The 13,917-nt window shown below is 43.2% G+C and overlaps 10 non-coding genes across 10 annotated transcripts; all 10 read right to left on the bottom strand.

Annotated features, from left to right (window-relative positions):
• Positions 1–441: 441 nt before the first annotated feature.
• TRNAG-UCC (transfer RNA glycine (anticodon UCC)) lies at positions 442–513 on the bottom strand. The gene has a single exon. It is a non-coding gene; the product is annotated as a tRNA-Gly (tRNA).
• Positions 514–2,035: 1,522 nt separating this feature from the next.
• TRNAG-CCC (transfer RNA glycine (anticodon CCC)) lies at positions 2,036–2,107 on the bottom strand. Its single transcript has one exon. It is a non-coding gene; the product is annotated as a tRNA-Gly (tRNA).
• Positions 2,108–2,652: 545 nt separating this feature from the next.
• Positions 2,653–2,724, bottom strand: TRNAM-CAU (transfer RNA methionine (anticodon CAU)). Its single transcript has one exon. It is a non-coding gene; the product is annotated as a tRNA-Met (tRNA).
• A 1,529-nt stretch (positions 2,725–4,253) lies between these two features.
• On the bottom strand, positions 4,254–4,325 carry TRNAM-CAU (transfer RNA methionine (anticodon CAU)). Its single transcript has one exon. It is a non-coding gene; the product is annotated as a tRNA-Met (tRNA).
• Positions 4,326–5,218: 893 nt separating this feature from the next.
• Positions 5,219–5,290, bottom strand: TRNAG-CCC (transfer RNA glycine (anticodon CCC)). Its single transcript has one exon. It is a non-coding gene; the product is annotated as a tRNA-Gly (tRNA).
• A 3,120-nt stretch (positions 5,291–8,410) lies between these two features.
• TRNAG-UCC (transfer RNA glycine (anticodon UCC)) lies at positions 8,411–8,482 on the bottom strand. The gene has a single exon. It is a non-coding gene; the product is annotated as a tRNA-Gly (tRNA).
• Positions 8,483–10,004: 1,522 nt separating this feature from the next.
• TRNAG-UCC (transfer RNA glycine (anticodon UCC)) lies at positions 10,005–10,076 on the bottom strand. The gene has a single exon. It is a non-coding gene; the product is annotated as a tRNA-Gly (tRNA).
• A 1,523-nt stretch (positions 10,077–11,599) lies between these two features.
• Positions 11,600–11,671, bottom strand: TRNAG-CCC (transfer RNA glycine (anticodon CCC)). The gene has a single exon. It is a non-coding gene; the product is annotated as a tRNA-Gly (tRNA).
• Positions 11,672–12,216: 545 nt separating this feature from the next.
• On the bottom strand, positions 12,217–12,288 carry TRNAM-CAU (transfer RNA methionine (anticodon CAU)). Its single transcript has one exon. It is a non-coding gene; the product is annotated as a tRNA-Met (tRNA).
• Positions 12,289–13,817: 1,529 nt separating this feature from the next.
• TRNAM-CAU (transfer RNA methionine (anticodon CAU)) lies at positions 13,818–13,889 on the bottom strand. The gene has a single exon. It is a non-coding gene; the product is annotated as a tRNA-Met (tRNA).
• Positions 13,890–13,917: the final 28 nt, after the last annotated feature.

The following is a 13,917-nucleotide window of genomic DNA, read 5'->3' as shown; positions in this document are numbered from 1 at the left end:
ACATTTTGTGAGCAGCAATTACCTTCGACAGCTACAAGGTGGCGCTACATTCTGGTAAGTGCACAAGTATGCACAAAATGTTAGGGACTTTTGCCAGATTTATCGGTGGATCTTGCATATTTTTTTCAGAGGCTAGATATTGCCTAGAAATGCTTTTTAACATAGAGATGTTGGAGTTATAATGTCTGGCCGGGCCTCAGCCCTTCCATTGTTTGCCCACTGTAACATATTTATTTCCAGCACATGTGAGTTGTGACTCTGCTTTATAAAACTTATCATATATTAGGACAATGAATGTATCAGAAGGTGCGATTGAGATGTTTGCCTATGTATTTGTTTATTTTTTTTATATATGGCTGATTAATCTGTTCATGAAATTTCCATTTTGAGAAATGTTGCATTAAAATATATCCTGCTTGCAGAATATATAAGTATTTGTACTGCGTTGGCCGGGAATCGAACCCGGGTCAACTGCTTGGAAGGCAGCTATGCTCACCACTATACCACCAACGCCCTCTGATCTGTGCGCTCTCGGTTCTTAACATTAGGATCCTGAGTTCAATGACTATCTTGCACCAGCTTCAATGGTGCATTTGGTTTAGATACCAACATGAAAAGCAATAGAAAGTTTTTTGCAGAGGGTAAGGAACTGAGATTGAAACCAAGGACAAAGCTGTGCAGAAGAGAAGAATGGAAAGCTGCATTACAAATAATAGATAAGAATATATAGAGGCAGCATGGAAAGCAAAACAGGGAAGAGAAATACAGAACATTCAATTAAATGCCCAGGAGATAGATAAGAGCAGAACAAAAAGGGAAGAATGAAATTCAAAGCCTGCCCATAAAAGTGTTTGAAGGTCCCACCAGTCATTTATGCTTATTATTGTGTGTCTTTACTTTCAAAGTACAGGGTGGATCCTTTGACGATCCCTCTCTTGTATTTCAGCAGACACAGATATTTGACAAGTCTTTTCTCACATAGCTGGCACAAGCTTGTGCTTTTCCTTGCTGGCAGCGTGGAAATGACAGCTTGGTCCTTGGAAGGAAAGTCAAGCAAAATTAGCAGAGGATGGTTTCGATCCATCGATCTCTGGGTTATGGGCCCAGCACGCTTCCACTGCGCCACTCTGCTCTGTTGTGAAAGTGTTCTTTTTATGCAGATAGGGAGCATTAAGCAGAGTAGCGTGGGATTGGTACGGCTCTCACCTCATTTGCCTAAGTATATTGCAAGGCATGCTGGGTACAGAAAAACTTCATCTTCCCCTCTCACAATCAGTCATAACTGAAAGTCAGACACTCTTAGGCACTAGCCGTTTCAGACCTTTATCAAGACAGCATGTCATGAACCCTCTCTCTCTCTCTCTGTGATCCTAGCACTAGCATGCTCAGGATTTGGCTTTACCTGGGAGCCAGAGATCTACCCGGTGAGGGCTTGCCCGGTGTGAGGCTTTTGAGCGTTTGGGAGCGTTCGGGACGTGAGTGGACGTTGGACAGGAAACTCTGCGAATTTGAAGCATCCAACATTCCTGCTGCAGTGAGCGGCTCTTTCCATGGACATCTGCCTCTAGGATTCCTCTCAACTTGCCTTCTGATAAAACATTTTGTGAGCAGCAATTACCTTCGACAGCTACAAGGTGGCGCTACATTCTGGTAAGTGCACAAGTATGCACAAAATGTTAGGGACTTTTGCCAGATTTATCGGTGGATCTTGCATATTTTTTTCAGAGGCTAGATATTGCCTAGAAATGCTTTTTAACATAGAGATGTTGGAGTTATAATGTCTGGTCGGGCCTCAGCCCTTCCATTGTTTGCCCACTGTAACATATTTATTTCCAGCACATGTGAGTTGTGACTGCTTTATAAAACTTATCATATATTAGGACAATGAATGTATCAGAAGGTGCGATTGAGATGTTTGCCTATGTATTTGTTTATTTTTTTTATATATGGCTGATTAATCTGTTCATGAAATTTCCATTTTGAGAAATGTTGCATTAAAATATATCCTGCTTGCAGAATATATAAGCATTTTCACTGCGTTGGCCGGGAATCGAACCCGGGTCAACTGCTTGGGAAGCAGCTATGCTCACCACTATACCACCAACGCCCTCTGATGTGTGTGCTCTCGGTTCTAAATATTACGTTCCCGAAATCAATGACTATCTTGCAACAGCTTCAATGGTGCATTTGGTTTCGATACCAACATGAGAAGTAGTAGAACGTTTTTTGCAGAGGGTAAGGAACTGGGGATTGAAACCAAGGACAAAGTTGTGCAGAAGAGAAGAAATGAAATGCAACAGTACAAATAGTAGAAATCAGCATATATAGGCAGCATGGGAAGCAAAGCAGGGAAGAAAGAGAGAGAACATTCCATGAAATGCCCAGGAGATAGATAAGAGCAGAAAAAAAGGGAAGAATGAAATTCAAAGCATGCCCAGAAAGTTGTGTGAAGCTCCCACCAGTCATTTATGGTTATAGTTGTGTGTCTTTACTTTCAAAGTACAGGGTTGATCCTTTCACGAACACTCTTGTATTACACAGACACAGATAGTTGAGAAGTCTTTTCTCACATAGCTGGCACAAGCTTGCGCTTTTCCTTTCTGGCAGTGTGGAAATGACAGCTTGGTCCTTGGAAGGAAAGTCAAGCAAAATTAGCAGAGGATGGTTTCGATCCATCGACCTCTGGGTTATGGGCCCAGCACGCTTCCGCTGCGCCACTCTGCTCGTTCGTGAAAGTGATCTCTTTATGCAGATGAGGAGGCATTCAGCGGAGTGAAGTGGGATTGGTCGGGCTCTCACCTCATTTGCCTAATTATATCGCAAGGCATGCTGGGTGCAGAAAATCTTCATCTTCCCCTCTCACAATCAGTCATAACTGATAGTCCAGACCCTCTTAGGCACTAGCCGTTTCAGGTCTTTATCAAGACAGCAGCTCTCCGACACTCTCTGTCTCTCTCTCTCTGTGATCCTAGTGCTTGCATGCTTAGGATTTGGCTTTACCTGGGAGCCAGAGATCTACCCGGTGAGGGCTTGCCCGGTGTAAGGCTTTTGAGCGTTTGGGAGCGTTCGATACATGAGAGGACGTTGGACTGGAAACTATGCAAATTTGAAGCATCCAACCTTCCTGCTGCAGTCGGGGGCTCTTTCCATGGACATCTGCCTTTTGGATTCCTCTAAACTTGCCCTCTGATGAAACATTTTTTGAGCTGCAGTTACCTCCGACGTCTACAAGGTGGCGCTACATTCAGGTGAGGGCACAAGTATGCACAAAATGTTGGCGACTTTCACCAGATTTATCGATGGATCTTGTATATTGTTTTCAGAGGCTAGATATTGCCTAGGAAATGGTTTTTAACATAGAGATGCTGGAGTTATAATGTGTGGTCGGGCCTCAGCCCTTTCATTGTCTGCCCACTGTAAATATTTTTTACCAGCACATGTGAGTGGTGACTCTGCTTTATGAAACTTATCATATATTAGGACAATGAATATAGCAGAAGGGGCGATTGAGATGCTTGCCTACATATTTGTTTATTTTTTATATAACGGCTGATTAATCTGTTCATTATATTTCCATTTTGTGACATGTTGCAATAAAATATATCCTGCTTGCAGAATATATAAGTATTTGTACTGCGTTGGCCGGGAATCGAAGCCAGGTCAACTGCTTGGAAGGCAGCTATGCTCACCACTATACCACCAACGCCCTCTGATCTGTGCGCTCTCGGTTCTTAACATTAGGATCCTGAGTTCAATGACTATCTTGCACCAGCTTCAATGGTGCATTTGGTTTAGATACCAACATGAAAAGCAATAGAAAGTTTTTTGCAGAGGGTAAGGAACTGGGATTGAAACCAAGGACAAAGCTGTGCAGAAGAGAAGAATGGAAAGCTGCATTACAAATAATAGATAAGAATATATAGAGGCAGCATGGAAAGCAAAACAGGGAAGAGAAATACAGAACATTCAATTAAATGCCCAGGAGATAGATAAGAGCAGAACAAAAAGGGAAGAATGAAATTCAAAGCCTGCCCATAAAAGTGTTTGAAGGTCCCACCAGTCATTTATGCTTATTATTGTGTGTCTTTACTTTCAAAGTACAGGGTGGATCCTTTGACGATCCCTCTCTTGTATTTCAGCAGACACAGATATTTGACAAGTCTTTTCTCACATAGCTGGCACAAGCTTGTGCTTTTCCTTGCTGGCAGCGTGGAAATGACAGCTTGGTCCTTGGAAGGAAAGTCAAGCAAAATTAGCAGAGGATGGTTTCGATCCATCGACCTCTGGGTTATGGGCCCAGCACGCTTCCACTGCGCCACTCTGCTCTGTTGTGAAAGTGTTCTTTTTATGCAGATAGGGAGCATTAAGCAGAGTAGCGTGGGATTGGTACGGCTCTCACCTCATTTGCCTAAGTATATTGCAAGGCATGCTGGGTACAGAAAAACTTCATCTTCCCCTCTCACAATCAGTCATAACTGAAAGTCAGACACTCTTAGGCACTAGCCGTTTCAGACTTTATCAAGACAGCATGTCATGAACCCTCTCTCTCTCTCTCTGTGATCCTAGCACTAGCATGCTCAGGATTTGGCTTTACCTGGGAGCCAGAGATCTACCCGGTGAGGGCGAGGCTTTTGAGCGTTTGGGAGCGTTCGGGACGTGAGTGGACGTTGGACAGGAAACTCTGCGAATTTGAAGCATCCAACATTCCTGCTGCAGTTAGCGGCTCTTTCCATGGACATCTGCCTCTAGGATTCCTCTCAACTTGCCTTCTGATAAAACATTTTGTGAGCAGCAATTACCTTCGACAGCTACAAGGTGGCGCTACATTCTGGTAAGTGCACAAGTATGCACAAAATGTTAGGGACTTTTGCCAGATTTATCGGTGGATCTTGCATATTTTTTTCAGAGGCTAGATATTGCCTAGAAATGCTTTTTAACATAGAGATGTTGGAGTTATAATGTCTGGTCGGGCCTCAGCCCTTCCATTGTTTGCCCACTGTATCATGTTTATTTCCAGCACATGTGAGTTGTGACTCTGCTTTATAAAACTTATCATATATTAGGACAATGAATGTATCAGAAGGTGCGATTGAGATGTTTGCCTATGTATTTGTTTATTTTTTTTATATATGGCTGATTAATCTGTTCATGAAATTTCCATTTTGAGAAATGTTGCATTAAAATGTATCCTGCTTGCAGAATATATAAGCATTTTCACTGCGTTGGCCGGGAATCGAACCCGGGTCAACTGCTTGGGAAGCAGCTATGCTCACCACTATACCACCAACGCCCTCTGATGTGTGTGCTCTCGGTTCTAAATATTACGTTTCCGAAATCAATGACTATCTTGCAACAGCTTCAATGGTGCATTTGGTTTCGATACCAACATGAGAAGTAGTAGAACGTTTTTTGCAGAGGGTAAGGAACTGGGGATTGAAACCAAGGACAAAGTTGTGCAGAAGAGAAGAAATGAAATGCAACAGTACAAATAGTAGAAATCAGCATATATAGGCAGCATGGGAAGCAAAGCAGGGAAGAGAAAGAGAGAACATTCCATGAAATGCCCAGGAGATAGATAAGAGCAGAAAAAAAAGGGAAGAATGAAATTCAAAGCATGCCCAGAAAGTTGTGTGAAGCTCCCACCAGTCATTTATGGTTATAGTTATGTGTCTTTACTTTCAAAGTACAGGGTTGATCCTTTCACGAACACTCTTGTATTACACAGACACAGATAGTTGAGAAGTCTTTTCTCACATAGCTGGCACAAGCTTGCGCTTTTCCTTTCTGGCAGTGTGGAAATGACAGCTTGGTCCTTGGAAGGAAAGTCAAGCAAAATTAGCAGCGAATGGTTTCGATCCATCGACCTCTGGGTTATGGGCCCAGCACGCTTCCGCTGCGCCTCTCTGCTCGTTCGTGAAAGTTATCTCTTTATGCAGATGAGGAGGCATTCAGCGGAGTGAAGTGGGATTGGTCGGGCTCTCACCTCATTTGCCTAATTATATCGCAAGGCATGCTGGGTGCAGAAAATCTTCATCTTCCCCTCTCACAATCAGTCATAACTGATAGTCCAGACACTCTTAGGCACTAGCCGTTTCAGGCCTTTATCAAGACAGCAGCTCTCCGACACTCTCTGTCTCTCTCTCTCTGTGATCCTAGTGCTAGCATGCTCAGGATTTGGCTTTACCTGGAAGCCAGAGATCTACCCGGTGAGGGCTTGCCCGGTGTAAGGCTTTTGAGCGTTTGGGAGCGTTCGGTACATGAGAGGACGTTGGACTGGAAACTATGCAAATTTGAAGCATCCAACCTTCCTGCTGCAGTCGGGGGCTCTTTCCATGGACATCTGCCTTTTGGATTCCTCTAAACTTGCCTGCTGATGAAACATTTTTTGAGCTGCAGTTACCTCCGACGTCTACAAGGTGGCGCTACATTCAGGTGAGGGCACAAGTATGCACAAAATGTTGGCGACGTTCACCAGATTTATCGATGGATCTTGCATATTGTTTTCAGAGGCTAGACATTGCCTAGGAAATGGTTTTTAACATAGAGATGCTGGAGTTATAATGTGTGTTCGGGCCTCAGCCCTTTCATTGTCTGCCCACTGTAAATATTTTTTACCAGCACATGTGAGTGGTGACTCTGCTTTATGAAACTTATCATATATTAGGACAATGAATATAGCAGAAGGGGCGATTGAGATGCTTGCCTACATATTTGTTTATTTTTTATATAACGGCTGATTAATCTGTTCATTATATTTCCATTTTGTGACATGTTGCATTAAAATATATCCTGCTTGCAGAATATATAAGTATTTGTACTGCGTTGTCGGGAATCGAACCCGGGTCAACTGCTTGGAAGGCAGCTATGCTCACCACTATACCACCAACGCCCTCTGATCTGTGCGCTCTCGGTTCTTAACATTAGGATCCTGAGTTCAATGATTATCTTGCACCAGCTTCAATGGTGCATTTGGTTTAGATACCAACATGAAAAGCAATAGAAAGTTTTTTGCAGAGGGTAAGGAACTGGGATTGAAACCAAGGACAAAGCTGTGCAGAAGAGAAGAATGGAAAGCTGCATTACAAATAATAGATAAGAATATATAGAGGCAGCATGGGAAGCAAAACAGGGAAGAGAAATACAGAACATTCAATTAAATGCCCAGGAGATAGATAAGAGCAGAACAAAAAGGAAAGAATGAAATTCAAAGCCTGCCCATAAAAGTGTTTGAAGGTCCCACCAGTCATTTATGCTTATTATTGTGTGTCTTTACTTTCAAAGTACAGGGTGGATCCTTTGATGATCCCTCTCTTGTATTTCAGCAGACACAGATATTTGACAAGTCTTTTCTCACATAGCTGGCACAAGCTTGTGCTTTTCCTTGCTGGCAGCGTGGAAATGACAGATTGGTCCTTGGAAGGAAAGTCAAGCAAAATTAGCAGAGGATGGTTTCGATCCATCAACCTCTGGGTTATGGGCCCAGCACGCTTCCGCTGCGCCACTCTGCTCTGTTGTGAAAGTGTTCTTTTTATGCAGATAGGGAGCATTAAGCAGAGTAGCGTGGGATTGGTACGGCTCTCACCTCATTTGCCTAAGTATATTGCAAGGCATGCTGGGTACAGAAAAACTTCATCTTCCCCTCTCACAATCAGTCATAACTGAAAGTCAGACACTCTTAGGCACTAGCCGTTTCAGACTTTATCAAGACAGCATGTCATGAACCCTCTCTCTCTCTCTCTGTGATCCTAGCACTAGCATGCTCAGGATTTGGCTTTACCTGGGAGCCAGAGATCTACCCGGTGAGGGCTTGCCCGGTGTGAGGCTTTTGAGCGTTTGGGAGCGTTCGGGACGTGAGTGGACGTTGGACAGGAAACTCTGCGAATTTGAAGCATCCAACATTCCTGCTGCAGTGAGCGGCTCTTTCCATGGACATCTGCCTCTAGGATTCCTCTCAACTTGCCTTCTGATAAAACATTTTGTGAGCAGCAATTACCTTCGACAGCTACAAGGTGGCGCTACATTCTGGTAAGTGCACAAGTATGCACAAAATGTTAGGGACTTTTGCCAGATTTATCGGTGGATCTTGCATATTTTTTTCAGAGGCTAGATATTGCCTAGAAATGCTTTTTAACATAGAGATGTTGGAGTTATAATGTCTGGTCGGGCCTCAGCCCTTCCATTGTTTGCCCACTGTAACATATTTATTTCCAGCACATGTGAGTTGTGACTGCTTTATAAAACTTATCATATATTAGGACAATGAATGTATCAGAAGGTGCGATTGAGATGTTTGCCTATGTATTTGTTTATTTTTTTTATATATGGCTGATTAATCTGTTCATGAAATTTCCATTTTGAGAAATGTTGCATTAAAATATATCCTGCTTGCAGAATATATAAGTATTTGTACTGCGTTGGCCGGGAATCGAACCCGGGTCAACTGCTTGGAAGGCAGCTATGCTCACCACTATACCACCAACGCCCTCTGATCTGTGCGCTCTCGGTTCTTAACATTAGGATCCTGAGTTCAATGACTATCTTGCACCAGCTTCAATGGTGCATTTGGTTTAGATACCAACATGAAAAGCAATAGAAAGTTTTTTGCAGAGGGTAAGGAACTGAGATTGAAACCAAGGACAAAGCTGTGCAGAAGAGAAGAATGGAAAGCTGCATTACAAATAATAGATAAGAATATATAGAGGCAGCATGGAAAGCAAAACAGGGAAGAGAAATACAGAACATTCAATTAAATGCCCAGGAGATAGATAAGAGCAGAACAAAAAGGGAAGAATGAAATTCAAAGCCTGCCCATAAAAGTGTTTGAAGGTCCCACCAGTCATTTATGCTTATTATTGTGTGTCTTTACTTTCAAAGTACAGGGTGGATCCTTTGACGATCCCTCTCTTGTATTTCAGCAGACACAGATATTTGACAAGTCTTTTCTCACATAGCTGGCACAAGCTTGTGCTTTTCCTTGCTGGCAGCGTGGAAATGACAGCTTGGTCCTTGGAAGGAAAGTCAAGCAAAATTAGCAGAGGATGGTTTCGATCCATCGATCTCTGGGTTATGGGCCCAGCACGCTTCCACTGCGCCACTCTGCTCTGTTGTGAAAGTGTTCTTTTTATGCAGATAGGGAGCATTAAGCAGAGTAGCGTGGGATTGGTACGGCTCTCACCTCATTTGCCTAAGTATATTGCAAGGCATGCTGGGTACAGAAAAACTTCATCTTCCCCTCTCACAATCAGTCATAACTGAAAGTCAGACACTCTTAGGCACTAGCCGTTTCAGACCTTTATCAAGACAGCATGTCATGAACCCTCTCTCTCTCTCTCTGTGATCCTAGCACTAGCATGCTCAGGATTTGGCTTTACCTGGGAGCCAGAGATCTACCCGGTGAGGGCTTGCCCGGTGTGAGGCTTTTGAGCGTTTGGGAGCGTTCGGGACGTGAGTGGACGTTGGACAGGAAACTCTGCGAATTTGAAGCATCCAACATTCCTGCTGCAGTGAGCGGCTCTTTCCATGGACATCTGCCTCTAGGATTCCTCTCAACTTGCCTTCTGATAAAACATTTTGTGAGCAGCAATTACCTTCGACAGCTACAAGGTGGCGCTACATTCTGGTAAGTGCACAAGTATGCACAAAATGTTAGGGACTTTTGCCAGATTTATCGGTGGATCTTGCATATTTTTTTCAGAGGCTAGATATTGCCTAGAAATGCTTTTTAACATAGAGATGTTGGAGTTATAATGTCTGGTCGGGCCTCAGCCCTTCCATTGTTTGCCCACTGTAACATATTTATTTCCAGCACATGTGAGTTGTGACTGCTTTATAAAACTTATCATATATTAGGACAATGAATGTATCAGAAGGTGCGATTGAGATGTTTGCCTATGTATTTGTTTATTTTTTTTATATATGGCTGATTAATCTGTTCATGAAATTTCCATTTTGAGAAATGTTGCATTAAAATATATCCTGCTTGCAGAATATATAAGTATTTGTACTGCGTTGGCCGGGAATCGAACCCGGGTCAACTGCTTGGAAGGCAGCTATGCTCACCACTATACCACCAACGCCCTCTGATCTGTGCGCTCTCGGTTCTTAACATTAGGATCCTGAGTTCAATGACTATCTTGCACCAGCTTCAATGGTGCATTTGGTTTAGATACCAACATGAAAAGCAATAGAAAGTTTTTTGCAGAGGGTAAGGAACTGAGATTGAAACCAAGGACAAAGCTGTGCAGAAGAGAAGAATGGAAAGCTGCATTACAAATAATAGATAAGAATATATAGAGGCAGCATGGAAAGCAAAACAGGGAAGAGAAATACAGAACATTCAATTAAATGCCCAGGAGATAGATAAGAGCAGAACAAAAAGGGAAGAATGAAATTCAAAGCCTGCCCATAAAAGTGTTTGAAGGTCCCACCAGTCATTTATGCTTATTATTGTGTGTCTTTACTTTCAAAGTACAGGGTGGATCCTTTGACGATCCCTCTCTTGTATTTCAGCAGACACAGATATTTGACAAGTCTTTTCTCACATAGCTGGCACAAGCTTGTGCTTTTCCTTGCTGGCAGCGTGGAAATGACAGCTTGGTCCTTGGAAGGAAAGTCAAGCAAAATTAGCAGAGGATGGTTTCGATCCATCGATCTCTGGGTTATGGGCCCAGCACGCTTCCACTGCGCCACTCTGCTCTGTTGTGAAAGTGTTCTTTTTATGCAGATAGGGAGCATTAAGCAGAGTAGCGTGGGATTGGTACGGCTCTCACCTCATTTGCCTAAGTATATTGCAAGGCATGCTGGGTACAGAAAAACTTCATCTTCCCCTCTCACAATCAGTCATAACTGAAAGTCAGACACTCTTAGGCACTAGCCGTTTCAGACCTTTATCAAGACAGCATGTCATGAACCCTCTCTCTCTCTCTCTGTGATCCTAGCACTAGCATGCTCAGGATTTGGCTTTACCTGGGAGCCAGAGATCTACCCGGTGAGGGCTTGCCCGGTGTGAGGCTTTTGAGCGTTTGGGAGCGTTCGGGACGTGAGTGGACGTTGGACAGGAAACTCTGCGAATTTGAAGCATCCAACATTCCTGCTGCAGTGAGCGGCTCTTTCCATGGACATCTGCCTCTAGGATTCCTCTCAACTTGCCTTCTGATAAAACATTTTGTGAGCAGCAATTACCTTCGACAGCTACAAGGTGGCGCTACATTCTGGTAAGTGCACAAGTATGCACAAAATGTTAGGGACTTTTGCCAGATTTATCGGTGGATCTTGCATATTTTTTTCAGAGGCTAGATATTGCCTAGAAATGCTTTTTAACATAGAGATGTTGGAGTTATAATGTCTGGTCGGGCCTCAGCCCTTCCATTGTTTGCCCACTGTAACATATTTATTACCAGCACATGTGAGTTGTGACTCTGCTTTATAAAACTTATCATATATTAGGACAATGAATGTATCAGAAGGTGCGATTGAGATGTTTGCCTATGTATTTGTTTATTTTTTTATATATGGCTGATTAATCTGTTCATGAAATTTCCATTTTGAGACATGTTGCATTAAAATATGTCCTGCTTGCAGAATATATAAGCATTTTCACTGCGTTGGCCGGGAATCGAACCCGGGTCAACTGCTTGGGAAGCAGCTATGCTCACCACTATACCACCAACGCCCTCTGATGTGTGTGCTCTCGGTTCTAAATATTACGTTCCCGAAATCAATGACTATCTTGCAACAGCTTCAATGGTGCATTTGGTTTCGATACCAACATGAGAAGTAGTAGAACGTTTTTTGCAGAGGGTAAGGAACTGGGGATTGAAACCAAGGACAAAGTTGTGCAGAAGAGAAGAAATGAAATGCAACAGTACAAATAGTAGAAATCAGCATATATAGGCAGCATGGGAAGCAAAGCAGGGAAGAAAGAGAGAGAACATTCCATGAAATGCCCAGGAGATAGATAAGAGCAGAAAAAAAGGGAAGAATGAAATTCAAAGCATGCCCAGAAAGTTGTGTGAAGCTCCCACCAGTCATTTATGGTTATAGTTGTGTGTCTTTACTTTCAAAGTACAGGGTTGATCCTTTCACGAACACTCTTGTATTACACAGACACAGATAGTTGAGAAGTCTTTTCTCACATAGCTGGCACAAGCTTGCGCTTTTCCTTTCTGGCAGTGTGGAAATGACAGCTTGGTCCTTGGAAGGAAAGTCAAGCAAAATTAGCAGAGGATGGTTTCGATCCATCGACCTCTGGGTTATGGGCCCAGCACGCTTCCGCTGCGCCACTCTGCTCGTTCGTGAAAGTGATCTCTTTATGCAGATGAGGAGGCATTCAGCGGAGTGAAGTGGGATTGGTCGGGCTCTCACCTCATTTGCCTAATTATATCGCAAGGCATGCTGGGTGCAGAAAATCTTCATCTTCCCCTCTCACAATCAGTCATAACTGATAGTCCAGACCCTCTTAGGCACTAGCCGTTTCAGGTCTTTATCAAGACAGCAGCTCTCCGACACTCTCTGTCTCTCTCTCTCTGTGATCCTAGTGCTTGCATGCTTAGGATTTGGCTTTACCTGGGAGCCAGAGATCTACCCGGTGAGGGCTTGCCCGGTGTAAGGCTTTTGAGCGTTTGGGAGCGTTCGATACATGAGAGGACGTTGGACTGGAAACTATGCAAATTTGAAGCATCCAACCTTCCTGCTGCAGTCGGGGGCTCTTTCCATGGACATCTGCCTTTTGGATTCCTCTAAACTTGCCCTCTGATGAAACATTTTTTGAGCTGCAGTTACCTCCGACGTCTACAAGGTGGCGCTACATTCAGGTGAGGGCACAAGTATGCACAAAATGTTGGCGACTTTCACCAGATTTATCGATGGATCTTGTATATTGTTTTCAGAGGCTAGATATTGCCTAGGAAATGGTTTTTAACATAGAGATGCTGGAGTTATAATGTGTGGTCGGGCCTCAGCCCTTTCATTGTCTGCCCACTGTAAATATTTTTTACCAGCACATGTGAGTGGTGACTCTGCTTTATGAAACTTATCATATATTAGGACAATGAATATAGCAGAAGGGGCGATTGAGATGCTTGCCTACATATTTGTTTATTTTTTATATAACGGCTGATTAATCTGTTCATTATATTTCCATTTTGTGACATGTTGCAATAAAATATATCCTGCTTGCAGAATATATAAGTATTTGTACTGCGTTGGCCGGGAATCGAAGCCAGGTCAACTGCTTGGAAGGCAGCTATGCTCACCACTATACCACCAACGCCCTCTGATCTGTGCGCTCTCGGTTCTTAACATTAGGATCCTGAGTTCAATGACTATCTTGCACCAGCTTCAATGGTGCATTTGGTTTAGATACCAACATGAAAAGCAATAGAAAGTTTTTTGCAGAGGGTAAGGAACTGGGATTGAAACCAAGGACAAAGCTGTGCAGAAGAGAAGAATGGAAAGCTGCATTACAAATAATAGATAAGAATATATAGAGGCAGCATGGAAAGCAAAACAGGGAAGAGAAATACAGAACATTCAATTAAATGCCCAGGAGATAGATAAGAGCAGAACAAAAAGGGAAGAATGAAATTCAAAGCCTGCCCATAAAAGTGTTTGAAGGTCCCACCAGTCATTTATGCTTATTATTGTGTGTCTTTACTTTCAAAGTACAGGGTGGATCCTTTGACGATCCCTCTCTTGTATTTCAGCAGACACAGATATTTGACAAGTCTTTTCTCACATAGCTGGCACAAGCTTGTGCTTTTCCTTGCTGGCAGCGTGGAAATGACAGCTTGGTCCTTGGAAGGAAAGTCAAGCAAAATTAGCAGAGGATGGTTTCGATCCATCGACCTCTGGGTTATGGGCCCAGCACGCTTCCACTGCGCCACTCTGCTCTGTTGTGAAAGTGTTCTTTTTATGCAG

The sequence above is a fragment of the Lissotriton vulgaris genome, chromosome 2_1, assembly GCF_964263255.1.
Source record: "Lissotriton vulgaris chromosome 2_1, aLisVul1.2, whole genome shotgun sequence".
NCBI lineage: Eukaryota > Metazoa > Chordata > Amphibia > Caudata > Salamandridae > Lissotriton > Lissotriton vulgaris.
This window is presented reverse-complemented; position numbering and strand designations above follow the sequence as displayed.